This window comes from Schistocerca serialis, chromosome 7, assembly GCF_023864345.2.
Source record: "Schistocerca serialis cubense isolate TAMUIC-IGC-003099 chromosome 7, iqSchSeri2.2, whole genome shotgun sequence".
Classification (NCBI taxonomy): domain Eukaryota; kingdom Metazoa; phylum Arthropoda; class Insecta; order Orthoptera; family Acrididae; genus Schistocerca; species Schistocerca serialis.
The window spans coordinates 177268809-177282892 of record NC_064644.1 but is presented as its reverse complement, the minus strand read 5'-3'; the positions used below and the strand labels follow the sequence as shown (position 1 = coordinate 177282892).

At 44.0% G+C, this 14084-nt stretch overlaps 1 protein-coding gene across 1 annotated transcript in view; it reads left to right on the top strand.

Moving 5' to 3' along the window:
- Positions 1–14084, top strand: part of LOC126412949 (myrosinase 1-like) — a 109617-nt gene that overhangs the window by 48350 nt on the left and 47183 nt on the right. The window lies entirely within an intron of this gene.

The window sequence follows — 14084 nt, the reverse complement described above, 5'->3', positions numbered from 1 at the left end:
AGTGAAAATTTTACTTTCTTTATTTTTGCATATTTATTATCTGTCCGTTCGTTCATTGACGTCTCTGTTCACTGTAATAAGTTTAGTGTCTGTGCGATTAGTAGACGAAAGGACGTGCCTCTCCAATGGGAACCGAAAACATTTGATCGCAAGGTCATAGGTCAACCGATTCCTCCACAGGAAAACACATCTGATATATTCTATACGACACTGGTGACGGCATGTGCGTCACATGACAGGAATATGTTGTCGACCCACCTAACTTGTACACTTGGCGAATGGGTAAAAAGATTCTTCTACCTTGCCCGATTTAGGTTTTCTTGTGGATGTGATAATCACTCCCAAAAAAGTGATGAAAACATAAGAGTTTGTCACATAAACTAAAAATAAAAAATTAAACTTTTCACTCGATGGAAGATTTGCACCAAGGACCTTTCGTTCCGCAGCTGCTCACGTTACCACAAGACCACGGCGCTCCTCCGTTGCCACTGTCCTTGATGTTGCCTATCTTCCCATGAAGTACTCAGTTTGTATATTTTGCTTATTTTTTCACAGTTCCACACAACTTCTTCCTCTTTTCTCAGCTGATCTGTGTTCAGTTTTTCAAGGCCTATCCACTGTGCCAACTTATAACTAAATCTGAGGGGGGTGCGATGGGGAGGTTCCCTTGTTAGAATGTTTGTAGATGATGCTATCGTTTACCGTCTAATAAAGTCACCAGAAGAACATAGCCAATAGTGAAATGATTTAGACACGGTATCTGTATGGCGCAGAAAGTGGCAAATAATGAAATGTGTGAGCTCATTCGCTTGAGTACCAAAGGAATCTGGTAAATTTCGGTCACATGATAAATCACACAAATCTAAAGGCTGTCAGTTCTTCAACTAAATACTCAGAAATTAAAACTACGAACATCTTATATTGAATCGATCACCTAGAAAATATTATGGAGAAGGCAACCGTAAGATTAAGTTTTATTGGGAAAACACTTAAGACACAACAGGTCTACTAAAGAGACTGAGTACACTACGGTTGTCCGTCCTTTGCTAGAGTTCTGCCTTGCAGACTGGGTACTTACCAGATGGGATTGACAGAGGACGTCGGTCAAGTTCGAAGAAGTGTACCTTGTTTTGTATTATCGCGAAACAGGGGAGAGAGTGCCAAGGGTAAGGGTGGTAGTGAATAGTCATTAAAACAAGGGAGTTTTTAGTTGCTGCGATATCCTTTCACGAAATTTCAATCTCCAGCGTTCTCCTCCGATTGCGAAAACATTTTGTTGACAACCATTTACATATGAAGAAATGATCATTGTAATAAAATAAGAGTAATCAGAGCTCGCACGGAAGATTTGGAAGTGTTCGTTTTTCCCACCCGCAGTTAGAGTGGAAAGGTAGAAAAATAGAGGGAAAGTGGTTCGACGAACCCTCTGCCAGGCACGTAAGTGTGAAATGCAGTGTGTTCATGTAGACGTAGATACGGTGAAAACAGAATTATGCATTCGTTCTACTTTGAAGTCTGCAACATGCAACAACTTCAAGAAAAAAATAACTAATAAAAATTGTTGAGAAATGTAAATAGCAATAATAAATATGATTTTTAACATTTGCTAAGTGTTTGTGTTCAATCTGAGCCTTCAGCTTAGAAAATCCCTCTCGCCAGGCAAAGTTCGGTAATTTTGCCCATTAAATCTGGCAACCGTACCTCGAACTGGATAGAGGAATGGTGAAATATTGTTCCTTTCATTACCACGTAGTCGTGTGTAGTACGACTCAATCGGGGACTTACCGATGATGTGATAGCCCCCCCTCCCCCCCAAAAAAAGGACGCAGGTACAAAGGGGTGCAAGAAATGACAAAAACACGATTGGCAAATCAAAATATCCACGGGTATGCTGCCGGTCTATAGTGTCCAACGGGTACATTATTTTGGCGATCATACATGTCGCCATTATCAGGTGAACTGACGGACTGAGCTCCTGTGAACGTGCCGGCACGGAGATCCGTACGCTATGGCTGCTCAGAGGGAACTGGGTTCGGTCGCGGCGGCGGCCGATTTAAATGCCCTCCGCCCGCGGCGCGCTCCCTCCGCCGTCCGCGCCCCACGCCACGGTCGCGCGGTGGAACAGATTGCGACGGCGTGTGAGGTGACGTCGGTGTGATGGCTCTGTCCGCCGTGGTCGTCACAACTATACGTTTGCTCTATTTACTCTCGATTAACCCGATCGCTGGTTCCCAAGTCTTGCTAAGATTATAGCCACAGTCACGGTTTATGAGGTCGTCATTGGTGCCATCGAAATTCGCACCAATGACGACCTCATAAACCGTGACTGTGGCTATAATCTTAGCAAGGTTTGGGAACCAGCGATCGGGTTAATCAAGAGTAAATCGAGCAAACATATAGTTTTGACGACCACGGCGGACAGAGCCATCACACCGACGTCATCTCAGACACCGTCGCAATCTGTTCCACCGCGCGACCGTGGCGCGGGACGCGGACGGCGGAGGGAGCGCGCCGCGGGCGGAGGGCATTTAAATCGGCCGCCGCCGCCACCGAACCAGTCGAGCCACACAGGCCTCGTCAGAAGGCAAGGGAGCACCGGCAGCACGTCAGGACTCAAGCGTCCAAACCAAGGAGTTTGTAAATCACCTTGTGGACAGCGAAATCCTGGACGTCACGAACCCAAACTTGGCCGACCGAGATGAACACCAAATGAGCTTCCTGCAAAGCAAGGAGCTCATAAGAAGAAAGGCGGAAGCCCGAGACGAGCAGTTCAGAAGAAAGCAAGAGGAGCAAGAGGTGGAGCGTGACAGAAGACGCGAAGCCGCCCTTGTCCGCCGTGAACGCCAGCGCCAACGCTGGCAACACGGCAAATAAAGAGAAGTCAAGCCATAACAAGCAGTTCAGGCCGGGTTTTGCAGGTTTTCCTTGGCCGCTAAGGTAAATACCGGAACTGTCCCCAACAAACTCCTGCAAATAAATTCCCAATTGGGAGAACACCCCCCCCCCCTTTTATTGCACCCCAGCGAGAGAAATAAAGAGTGTCACAGCAGAATAAATTTTACCCCTTGGCTGAAAAGAGCTAAACGCACGCTCTACAAGAGCCCGCCCTTCTCCATCTGAGAAGGGAATGAAAAGTGCAAAAAAAAAAAAAAAAAAAAAAAAAAAAGCGACCGAACCCAGTTCCCTTTGAGCAGCCACAGCATACGGATCTCCGTGCCGGCACGTTCACAGGAGCTCAGTCCGTCAGTTCACCTGAATGATGGCGACATGTATGATCGCCGAAATATTGTGCCCGTTGGACACTATAGACCGGCAGCATACCCGTGGATATTTTGATTATCAAATACGCCGGGAGAAACTCAAGAATCACAAGATTGGCAAAGTTTTGCAGAAGTTCGAAATATAGCGCTTACTTCAAAGCCAGATGCTTTTATTAATTTCCACAACGAAACTCTATCTCTGAATCAGCCAGGAAACCCAAAGAGATTCTGGTCATACGTAAAGCACACCAGTGGCAAGACACAACAATACCTTCACTGCGCGATAGCAACGGTGAAGTCACTGATGATGACACTGCCACTAAAGTAGAGCTATTAAACAGGATTTTCCGAAACCCCTTCACCAAAGAAGACGAAGTAAATATTCATGAATTCCAATCAAGATCAACTGCCCAGATAAGAAACATAGAAGTAGATATCCTCGGTGTAGCGAAGTAGCTAACATCACTTCACAAACGCAAGGCCTCCGGTCCAGATTGTATACCAGTCAGGTTCCTTTCAGGGTATGCTCCATATTTAGCAATTATGTACAACCGCTCGCTCACAGGAAGATCCGTACCTAAAGACTGGTAAATTGCTCAAGTCACACCAATACCCTAAAAGGCAAATAGGAGCAGTCCGCTGAATTACAGTCCCATATCACTAACGTGGACTTGCAGTAGGGTTTTGGAACAGATACATATTAATTACCTCGAAGAAAACGATTTATTGACACACAGTCAGCACGGATTCAGAAAATGTCGTTCTTGTGAAACACAACTAGCTCTTTGTACACATAAAGTAATGAGTGCTATCGATACGGGATGTCAAATTGATTCCATATTTTTAGATTTCCAGAAGGCTTTAGACACCGTTCCTCACAAGAGTCTTCTAACCAAACTGCGTACCCATGGAATATAGCCTCAGTTGTAAGACTGGATTCGTGATTTCCTGTCAGAAAGGTCACAGTTCGTAGTATTAGATGGAAGGTAATCGAGTAAAACAAAAGTAATGTCTGGCGCTCCACAAGGAAGTGTTATAGGCCCTCTATTGTTTCGGATCTGTTTTAACGAGATAGGAGACAATCTGAGTAGCCGTCTTAGATTGTTTGCAGATGGTGCTGTCATTTACCGTCTTGTAAAGTCATCATATGGCCAGAACGAATTGCAAAATGATTTAGGTAAGCTATCTGTATGGTGCAAAAAGTGGAAATTGACCGTGAATAAAGAAAAGTGTGAAGCTATTCGGATGAGTACTAAAAGAAATCCGCTAAGTTTCGATTATGCGATTGTTGTTGTTGTGGTCTTCAGTCCTGAGACTGGTTTGATGCAGCTCTCCATGCTAATCTATCCTGTGCAATCTTTTTCATCTCCCAGTACCTACTGCAACCTACATCCTTCTGAATCTGCTTAAAGTATTCATCTCTTGGTCTCCCTCTACGATTTTTGCCCTCCACGCTGCCCTCCAATACTAAATTGGTAATCCCTTGATGCCTCAGAACATGTCCTACCAACCGATCCCTTCTTCTGGTCAAGTTGTGCCACAAACTTCTCTTCTCCCCAATCCTATTCAATACTTCCTCATTAGTTATGTGATCTACCCATCTAATCTTCAGCATTCTTCTGTAGCACCACATTTCGAAAGTGTCTATTCTCTTCTTGTCCAAACTATTTATCGTCCATGTTTCACATCCATACATGGCTACACTCCATACGAATACTTTCAGAAATGACTTCTTGACACTTAAATCAATACTGGATGTTAACAAATTTCTCTTCCTCAGAAACGCTTTCCTTGCTGTTGCCAGCCTACATTTTATATCCTCTCTACTTCGACCATCATCAGTTATTTTGCTCCCCAAATAGCAAAACTCCTTTACCACTTTAAGTGCCTCATTTCCTAATCTAATTCCCTCAGCGTCACCCGACTTAATTCGACTACATTCCATTATCCTTGTTTTGCTTTTGTTGATGTTCATCTTATATCCTCCTTTCAAGACACTGTCCATTCCATTCAACTGCTCTTCCAAGTCCTTTGCTGTCTCTGACAGAATTACAATGTCATCGGCGAACCTCAACGTTTTTATTTCTTCTCCATGAATTTTAATACCTACTCCGAATTTTTCTTTTGTTTCCTTTACTGCTTGCTCAATATACAGATTGAACAACATCGGGGAGAGGCTACAACCCTGTCTTACTCCCTTCCCAACCACTGCTTCCCTTTCATGCCCCTCGACTCTTATAACTGCCATCTGGTTTCTGTACAAATTGTAAATAGCCTTTCGCTCCCTGTATTTTACCCCTGCCACCTTTAGAATTTGAAAGAGAGTATTCCAGTCAACATTGTCAAAAGCTTTCTCTAAGTCTACAAATGCTAGAAACGTAGGTTTGCCTTTCCTTAATCTTTCTTCTAAGATAAGTCGTAAGGTCAGTATTGCCTCACGTGTTCCATTGTTTCTACGAAATCCAAACTGATCTTCCCCGAGGTTGGCTTCTACTAGTTTTTCCATTCGTCTGTAAAGAATTCGTGTTAGTATTTTGCAGCTGTGACTTATTAATTCGGTAATTTTCACATCTGTCAACACCTGCTTTCTTTGGGATTGGAATAATTATATTCTTCTTGAAGTCTGAGGGTATTTCGCGTGTTTCATACATCTTGCTCACCAGATGGTAGAGTTTTGTCAGGACTGGCTCTCCCAAGGCCGTCAGTAGTTCCAATGGAATGTTGTCTACTCCGGGGGCCTTGTTTCGACTCAGGTCTTTCAGTGCTCTGTCAAACTCTTCACGCAGTATCATATCTCCCATTTCATCTTCATCTACATCCTCTTCCATTTCCATAATATTGTCCTCAAGTACATCGCCCTTGTATAGACCCTCTATATACTCCTTCCACCTTTCTGCTTTCCCTTCTTTGCTTAGAACTGGGTTTCCATCTGAGCTCTTGATGTTCATACAAGTCGTTCTCTTATCTCCAAAGGTCTCTTTAATTTTCCTGTAGGCAGTATCTATCTTACCCCTAGTGAGATAGGCCTCTACATCCTTACATTTGTCCTCTAGCCATCCCTGCTTAGCCATTTTGCACTTCCTGTCGATCTCATTTTTGAGACGTTTGTATTCCATTTTGCCTGCTTCATTTACTGCATTTTTATATTTTCTCCTTTCATCAATTAAATTCAATATTTCTTCTGTTACCCAAGGATTTCTACTAGCCCTCGTCTTTTTACCTACTTGATCCTCTGCTGCCTTCACTACTTCATCCCTCAAAGCTACCCATTCTTCTTCTACTGTATTTATTTCCCCCATTCCTGTCAATTGTTCCCTTATGCTCTCCCTGAAACTCTGTACAACCTCTGGTTCTTTCAGTTTATCCAGGTCCCATCTCCTTAAATTCCCACCTTTTTGCAGTTTCTTCAGTTTTAATCTACAGGTCATAACCAATAGATTGTGGTCAGAGTCCACATCTGCCCCTGGAAATGTCTTACAATTTAGAACCTGGTTCCTAAATCTCTGTCTTACCATTATATAATCTATCTGATTCCTTTTAGTATCTCCAGGGTTCTTCCATGTATACAACCTTCTTTCATGATTCTTAAACCAAGTGTTAGTTATGATTATGTTGTGCTCTGTGCAAAATTCTACCAGGCGGCTTCCTCTTTCATTTCTTAGCCCCAACCCATATTCACCTACTATGTTTCCATCTCTCCCTTTTCCTACACTCGAATTCCAGTCACCCATGACTATTAAATTTTCGTCTCCCTTCACAATCTGAATAATTTCTTTTATTTCATCATACATTTCTTCAATTTCTTCGTCATCTGCAGAGCTAGTTCGCATATAAACTTGTACTACTGTAGTAGGTGTGGGCTTCGTATCTATCTTGGCGATAAGTTACACAAATTTGAAAGCTGTAAATTCAACTAAATTCTTAGGGATTACCAATAACCTAAATTAGAACGATCACATAGATAATGTTGTGGGTAAAGCAAACCAAAGACTGCGATTCATTGGCAGAACACTTAGAAGGTGCAACAGGTCTACTAAAGAAACAGCTTACATCATGCTTGTCCGCCCTGTTCTGGAGTATTGCTGTGCAGTGTGGGATCCGCGCCCGGTGGGACTGACGGATAACATCGAAAAAGTTCAAAGAGAGGGAGTTTGTCTTGTGTTATCGCGAAATAGGGGAGACATGTGAAACGTCTCTGTGAAGTCGTTTCATAAGACGCTAGTCGAATTCGGTACAACTTACTCGCTTTACTACCTGATTTTAGCTCAATTCACGAACTCTTCCAGAAAGACTGAGCACTCAAATAAGGCCTATTGAATATTATATGTGTGTCTTAATGTGGGGTTTCCGTTTTGTTTTGTGGGAAACGCTGAGTTGGTCATCGTCTGCTGGGAGCAGACGACTTTGCTTCTCGTTAGAAGGGGAGCGCAGGATGACAAACATAGGTTTCCAATACCTGAACAGAGAGGTTTACACATCTTAGTCGAAGGCTGTTTTTGTGTGTGAGGTTGGTGACGGAGGGTTACCCCTGTGGTAGCTTCCGCTGTACGGGGACCTAGGTAATCTCGAAAGAGAAAGCGGCACTGTTCGGTGAACGCTTGCTGAGTACGGATCGTAGCTCTTTAAGGGGGTTTCAGGTGATAGGAAGGAGGTTGAGTTAGGACTTCGTTCTGTTTAACTGTTGAAATACTTGAGAACTTCAGCTTGACTGAAGCGTGTGAAGCGAGTTATTTTTCCGAAAGTGCCATAATTATATTGCTTTAAATAGGCGATTTTTGGGTTTTTTAGTTAAAAGTGTGGAAGTTGCTGTGTTCATTTTGAACAACGATGAAGTAGAATTTCAAACGGTAAATCTGATTAGGAAAAGCTGATTAGGATCACTTCAACCGTACGTGAGTGTAATACTGTGTCGAAGCGAGTATGATTTTTAATGATTTTTAATCTTATATTTTGTGGAAGTTGCTTTTGTCTTTGTGTGTCGATTTTGTGCCACGTGTTTGTTAATAATGACCCTTCTGGTCCACCACGGCAGCGCAATAGGCTTTATTTTAACAATTTGCTTGCTTAATGAGCTAAAATTTCTGCAAGAAAATCTGTTCTTTCGTGCGCTTTCTACAAAGCAGCACAACAGTTTGCTTCGGAATGCACCACGTGCTCTAGTTCGGCCGTTTGCAAGCAGCAGACACAGTTAGTATCTTGAATAATTATCGCACAACCTCGTGCATTGGTTAAACCTCTGTCCAGAATTGTGCATGCGTAGAATCGTAATGCAAATCTCACTGAGACATTTCATGGCATGAATGCAAAGGAGATGATAGTATCATTGTCTCCCACCGCCGTTTTCCGTGCTTTTTCTTGCTGTAGTTAAATTGTGCTCTGTTACATTCTCACGTAATTCTTATTTAAATATTTCTAGTCAGGCACCAGTTTTGTGTAGTTAGGATGTGCAACCAAATACTTAGATACAATAAATAATCTACGTGAAAGATAAATTCTGTGGTGTTGATCTTACCCACTTACTCCGATTTCCAATCCTGAATTAATCAAGTTGCTTCATGCACGACATGGAGTGTCATTTATCTGGCTACTTAAAGAAATTTGTATACTTGTAATTAAATTATTAAAGTAATTAAACTAATAATTTTCCAGCTCCGTTTTTTTCTAAATGGTTAGGAAAGGCTTGGGCTGGTGACGACCCTGAATTTCTGAATTTTTATGATTATTTGTGTGAGAGAAGCAGCTAGAAATGCGAGATAACGTATATGGCTCGATGAGAAACGTCGTAAAGATAGTAATACGTTACACATGATACGTGAATTGGTGTGGCCATCATTAAAACAAAGGCGTTTTTCGTTGCGGCCGGATCTTCTCATGAAATTTCGATCATCAGTTTTCTCCTCCAATTGCGAAAATATTCTATTGGCACCAACCTACATAGGGAGGAACGCTCATCATGATAAAATAAGAGAAATCATGGCTCGCATTTTTCCCACGTGCCTTTCGAGAGTGTAACGGTGGAAAGACAGCTTGAAGGTGATTCATTGAACCCTCTGCCAGGCACTTTGCTGTGAATAGCAGAGTAATCACGTAGATATGTAGACGAAGCCTTCCGTGGCTGATTAATACACCGTGCAGTCACATAATGTGACCACCTGACAAAAGCCTGAATAACCACATTTCGCAGTGCGGACCGCTGCGAGACACGCAGTGAGGGGGGGGGGGGGGGGGGGAGAGAGAGAGAGAGAGAGAGAGAGAGAGAGAGAGAGAGAGAGAGAGACGGCGAGGTTCTGTAAGGTAGGGACAGGGATGTGGAGCCCTGCTGAGCCGTGGCCAGCGGCGCTATGTTTCTCTGTTGAGGATTCATGTGGCGAACAGCCCAACCGAGGTGGTCCCACAGATTCTCGATTGGGTCTAAATCCGGGAGTACGGTAAACTCACACACGAACACTGCAAGCTGTGTGACAAGTTGCATTGTCCTGCTGGTAGACACCATCGTGCCAAGGAGAAACAAACTGCATGTAGGGGTGGACATGGTTCCCCAAGGATAAATGCATGCATGTGTTGAGCATTGTGCCTTTCAGAATGACATCACCCAAGGAATGTCACAAAAACATTCCGCAGACCACTACGCCACCTCCTCCGTTTTGTACCCTTCCGACGATTGTTGTGGGGTGTTTGCTTAATGAAGTTTCACGCCGTACACGCCAGCAGCCATCTTTTCAATGGGGCTTAAAATGTGGTTCATCTGAAAAGACCATCTGTCGCCATTCAATGGACGTGATGTGAAAGTTCCAGCCTTCTTCGCTTTGAACGGCAGTCAGATGGGTGCTTGAACCAGGCGCCTGCTGCAGAGGCATACACGCAACAACATTCGCTGAGCGGTCGTTGAGGAAACACTATCGGTAGCTCCTTGGTTCATCCGTATAGTCAGCTGCTCCACATTTGCGCGTCTATTCACTCGTAAACATCTTCGCAACCGTGTTTCACCCCCGTCACCTATCATCCGTGGTTTACCAAAGTTGTCTCGGCACTGGTTTTGGAAAGTGACATTTTGCCGTACACGGTATACTTTAACCATTGAGAAAAGCGAACAATTTACAAACTTAGACGTTTTGGGAATGCTCCCACCCTCCAGAAAGCAAATGATTATGACCTTCCGATGTCAGACAAATCGCCCCGTTTACGTGATACGTCGACTCCACTGTTTCTCCGCTTCCCGCCCCCCGACAAACTTTGTATATCCTCCACTACTAGTGCAGCCACCTAGCGTCTGTGAGTGGTTATTGCATGTTTATGTCGAACATAGGCGATGGTCATATTAATAGGACTGTACTATAGTACAGAATTACACTGAATCGCCAAAGAAACTAGTATAGGCATGCGTATTCAAATACAGAGATATGTAAACAGGCAGAATATGGCGCTGCGGTGGGCAACGCCTATATAATACAAGTGTCTGGCGCAGTTATTCGACCAGTTACTGCCTCTACAATGGCAGGTTATCAACATTTAAGTGGGTTTGAACGTGGTGGTATAGTCGGTGCACGAGCGATGGGGCACATCATCTCCCAGCTAGCGATGAAGTGGGAATTTTCCCGTACGACCATTTCACGAGTGTACCGTGAATGTAAGGAATCCGGTAAAACATCAAATCTGGGACATCGCTGCGGCCAGAAAAAGATCCTGCAAGAAAGGGACCAACGACGACTGAAGAGAATCGCTCAACGTGACAGAAGTGCAACCCTTCCGCAAATTGCTGCAGATTTCAATGCTGCGCCATCAACAAGTGTCACCGAGTGAACCATTCAACGAAACATCATCGATATGGGCTTCTGGAGCCGAAGGCCCACTCGTCTACCCTTGATGACTGCACGACACTAAGCTTTACGCCTCGCCTGGCCCTGTAGCATAGACATTGGACCGTTGATGACTGTAAACATGTTTCCTGTGTCAGACGAGTCTCGTTTCAAATTGTGTCGAGCGGATAGGAGTGTACGGGTATGGAGACAACCTCATGAATCTATGGTCCATGCATGTCAGCAGGGGACTGTTCAAGATGGTGGAGGCTCTGTAATGGTGTGGGACGCGTGCAGTTGGAGTGATATGGGGTCTCTGATACCTCTAGATACGACTCTGGCAGGTGACACGTAGGTAAGCATCCTTTCTGATCACCTACATCCATTCATATCCATTGTAAAAAATGGGTCAAATGGCTCCGAGCACTATCGTACTTAACAGCGGAGGTCATCAGTCGCCTAGAACTTAGAACTAATTAAACCTAACTAACCTAAGGACATCACAGACATCCATGCCCGAGGCAGGATTCGAACCTGCGACCGTAGCGGTCGCTCGGTTCCAGACTGTAGCGCCTAGAACCGCACGGCCACTACGGCCGGCTGTCCTTTGTACCTCCCGACGGACTTGCGCAATTTCAGCAGGACAACGCGACACATCACACGCCCAGAATTTCTACAGAGTGGCTCCAGAAACACTCTTCTGAGTTTAGACACTTCCGCTGGCGGCTCCCCAGACATGAACATTATTGAGTATATCTGGGATGCCTTGCAACGTGCTATTAAGAAGAGATCTAGAGCCTCTCGAACTGTTACGGATTTATGGACAGCTCTGCAGGATTCATGGTGTCGGTTCCCTCCAGCACTACTTCAGACATTAGTCGAGTCCATGCCACGTCGTGTTGCGGCACCCCTGTGTGCTAGCGGGAGCCCTACAAGATATTAGGCAGCTGTACCAGTTTCTTTCGCTCTTCAGTGTACAAAGGGACGACTGCTACAGAACATTCATCCCTTGCTTAATATGGTTTATGAGCAATAGTGCATATGGTTCATATAGTTGTTGCCTACACTCTTCACTCACGTTCAGCAGTGGTGTTCTTGCTGCCTCTTCGCCACCGGTCAATATTGTAGGGCCTCAGAGGTCACCGAGCCGTCGCAGAAGTAAATATGCCATTTGACCGAAGGATTCCGATATTCGCCTACTTCTACCGACTGAGACATGCCGCGAGACGCGACAAAAGCGAAAGCAAGCACAAGAAATGTAGAGGATAATATGTAATTTACTTCTCCTTACAGCTAGTACTTTCGTTGCTACGAGTTTTGGTTGGTACGGTCAGCTGTGTTAATAAAAAAGAATACGAGACCAAGCCTTTCGTGGCTGGTTAACAGTACTGCGGGAGTTGGTCGTTATGCCTACAGGGAGTTATGTTAGCCTAAGCTGAACCTCTCGTATAAAGAAACAGATGATGTGCCATTCGTCGTCGGCTGCATTGGTCTAGCATGTGGTGTCATAAGACGACTGTACAGAATGCGTTATTTATGTATTAGGTATTTTATTGTTATTCTATCGCTAATGAAACTCTGACGCATGCAAAAGCGTCGAAAGTATAAGTTTAGTTCCTAATCATTGTACTAAACGTTTTATCAGTGTAGTTCTATACTGGACATTTGATTTAGCTATGCAACAATTTTACTATACAAAGGGCGATCAAAAAGTTTTTCACAGTCGTCTCTATTTTTTTTTATTTTTTGCAGGAGAAGAATGAAATTTGTGAACATACTTTGAACATTTAGGTACTCAATGAGCCTCCATCAGCTGCGACGCATCTGGCCTAACGTTCATTCCTTGATGTAAATGCACTTTGGTACGATTCTGGGGATTGACTTTTACGCCATCGCTTGACACGGGAAATAAGGCCTTTCTGACTATCAATTGCTTTACAGCGGAGGTGGGCCTTCAGACAACCTAAGAGGTAAAAGTCAAACAGAGCCAAGTCCGGACCGTAGGGAGGATGAGCAACAATTTTGCAACCAATTTCCTGATTTTCTCCTGCGTCATAAGGGCTGTATGGGGTTTGGCATTATCGTGGTGTAGTCTGATGAGCTGACCCTGAAGCTGTGGTCTGTGAGTCTTGATGGCACGTCGCAGCTTGTCCAGTGACAAACAGTAACTGTCCTGTGTAATTGTGGAGCCAGGTTTCAAAAAGTCAATGAAAGTGACACCACATTGAGCCCAGAAGAAGAAGGCCATCACCTTTCGGCCTGCTGTTCGTGAAAGTCTTGGTTTCTTCTTCCGGGGGAACCCTGATGGATTGGGTGTCGCTCTCAGGTTCGGACAAAAACAACCATGTTTCATCCTGGGTAATGAGGCCGTTGAAACAGTTTCCACTCTAGAGTAAAGGTCTTCATGAGACCCTCACACACATTCTTCCTCATCGTTTTCGTTTCTCTTGTCAATAATCTAGGCATCCAACGTGCACAGATTTTCCTGTACCCTAGTGACAAACGGGTCATTTCGGCAAGCTATCGTATCATGACACATCTGTCATTTTGGATGATTTGATCCATTGTCTCCTTATTCACATCACTCACTGCCGTCGATGGTCTACCACATCGGTAATTGTCCAATAGAGAGAAATCACCTTCTTTAAACCTCTGCAACCATCGCTGGATACTACTGCGATCCACTGTGTCCTCCCTATAAACAGGGAGCAACGTCCTATGAATCGATGTGGCAGAGTCATCGCCGGTCTTGATGAGTAACTCCATCACCGACCGTTGTCGTGACCTGACATCTACTTCACGGTGTATTATGGCTCACCTGTAAATAAAAGAAAATACTTTTATATACCAAATTATAGCTAAATGTTCCAAGCATGTTCGCAAAAAATTTCATTCTCATCCTGCAAAAAATAAAAAAATTAGAGACGACTGTGCAAAACTTTTTGAACGTCCTTCGTACTTAGAAAATTATAATATGTCCTACATGGGCACAGAAACATTGCAGAGAAGTGGTAAGACAGAAAAGTTG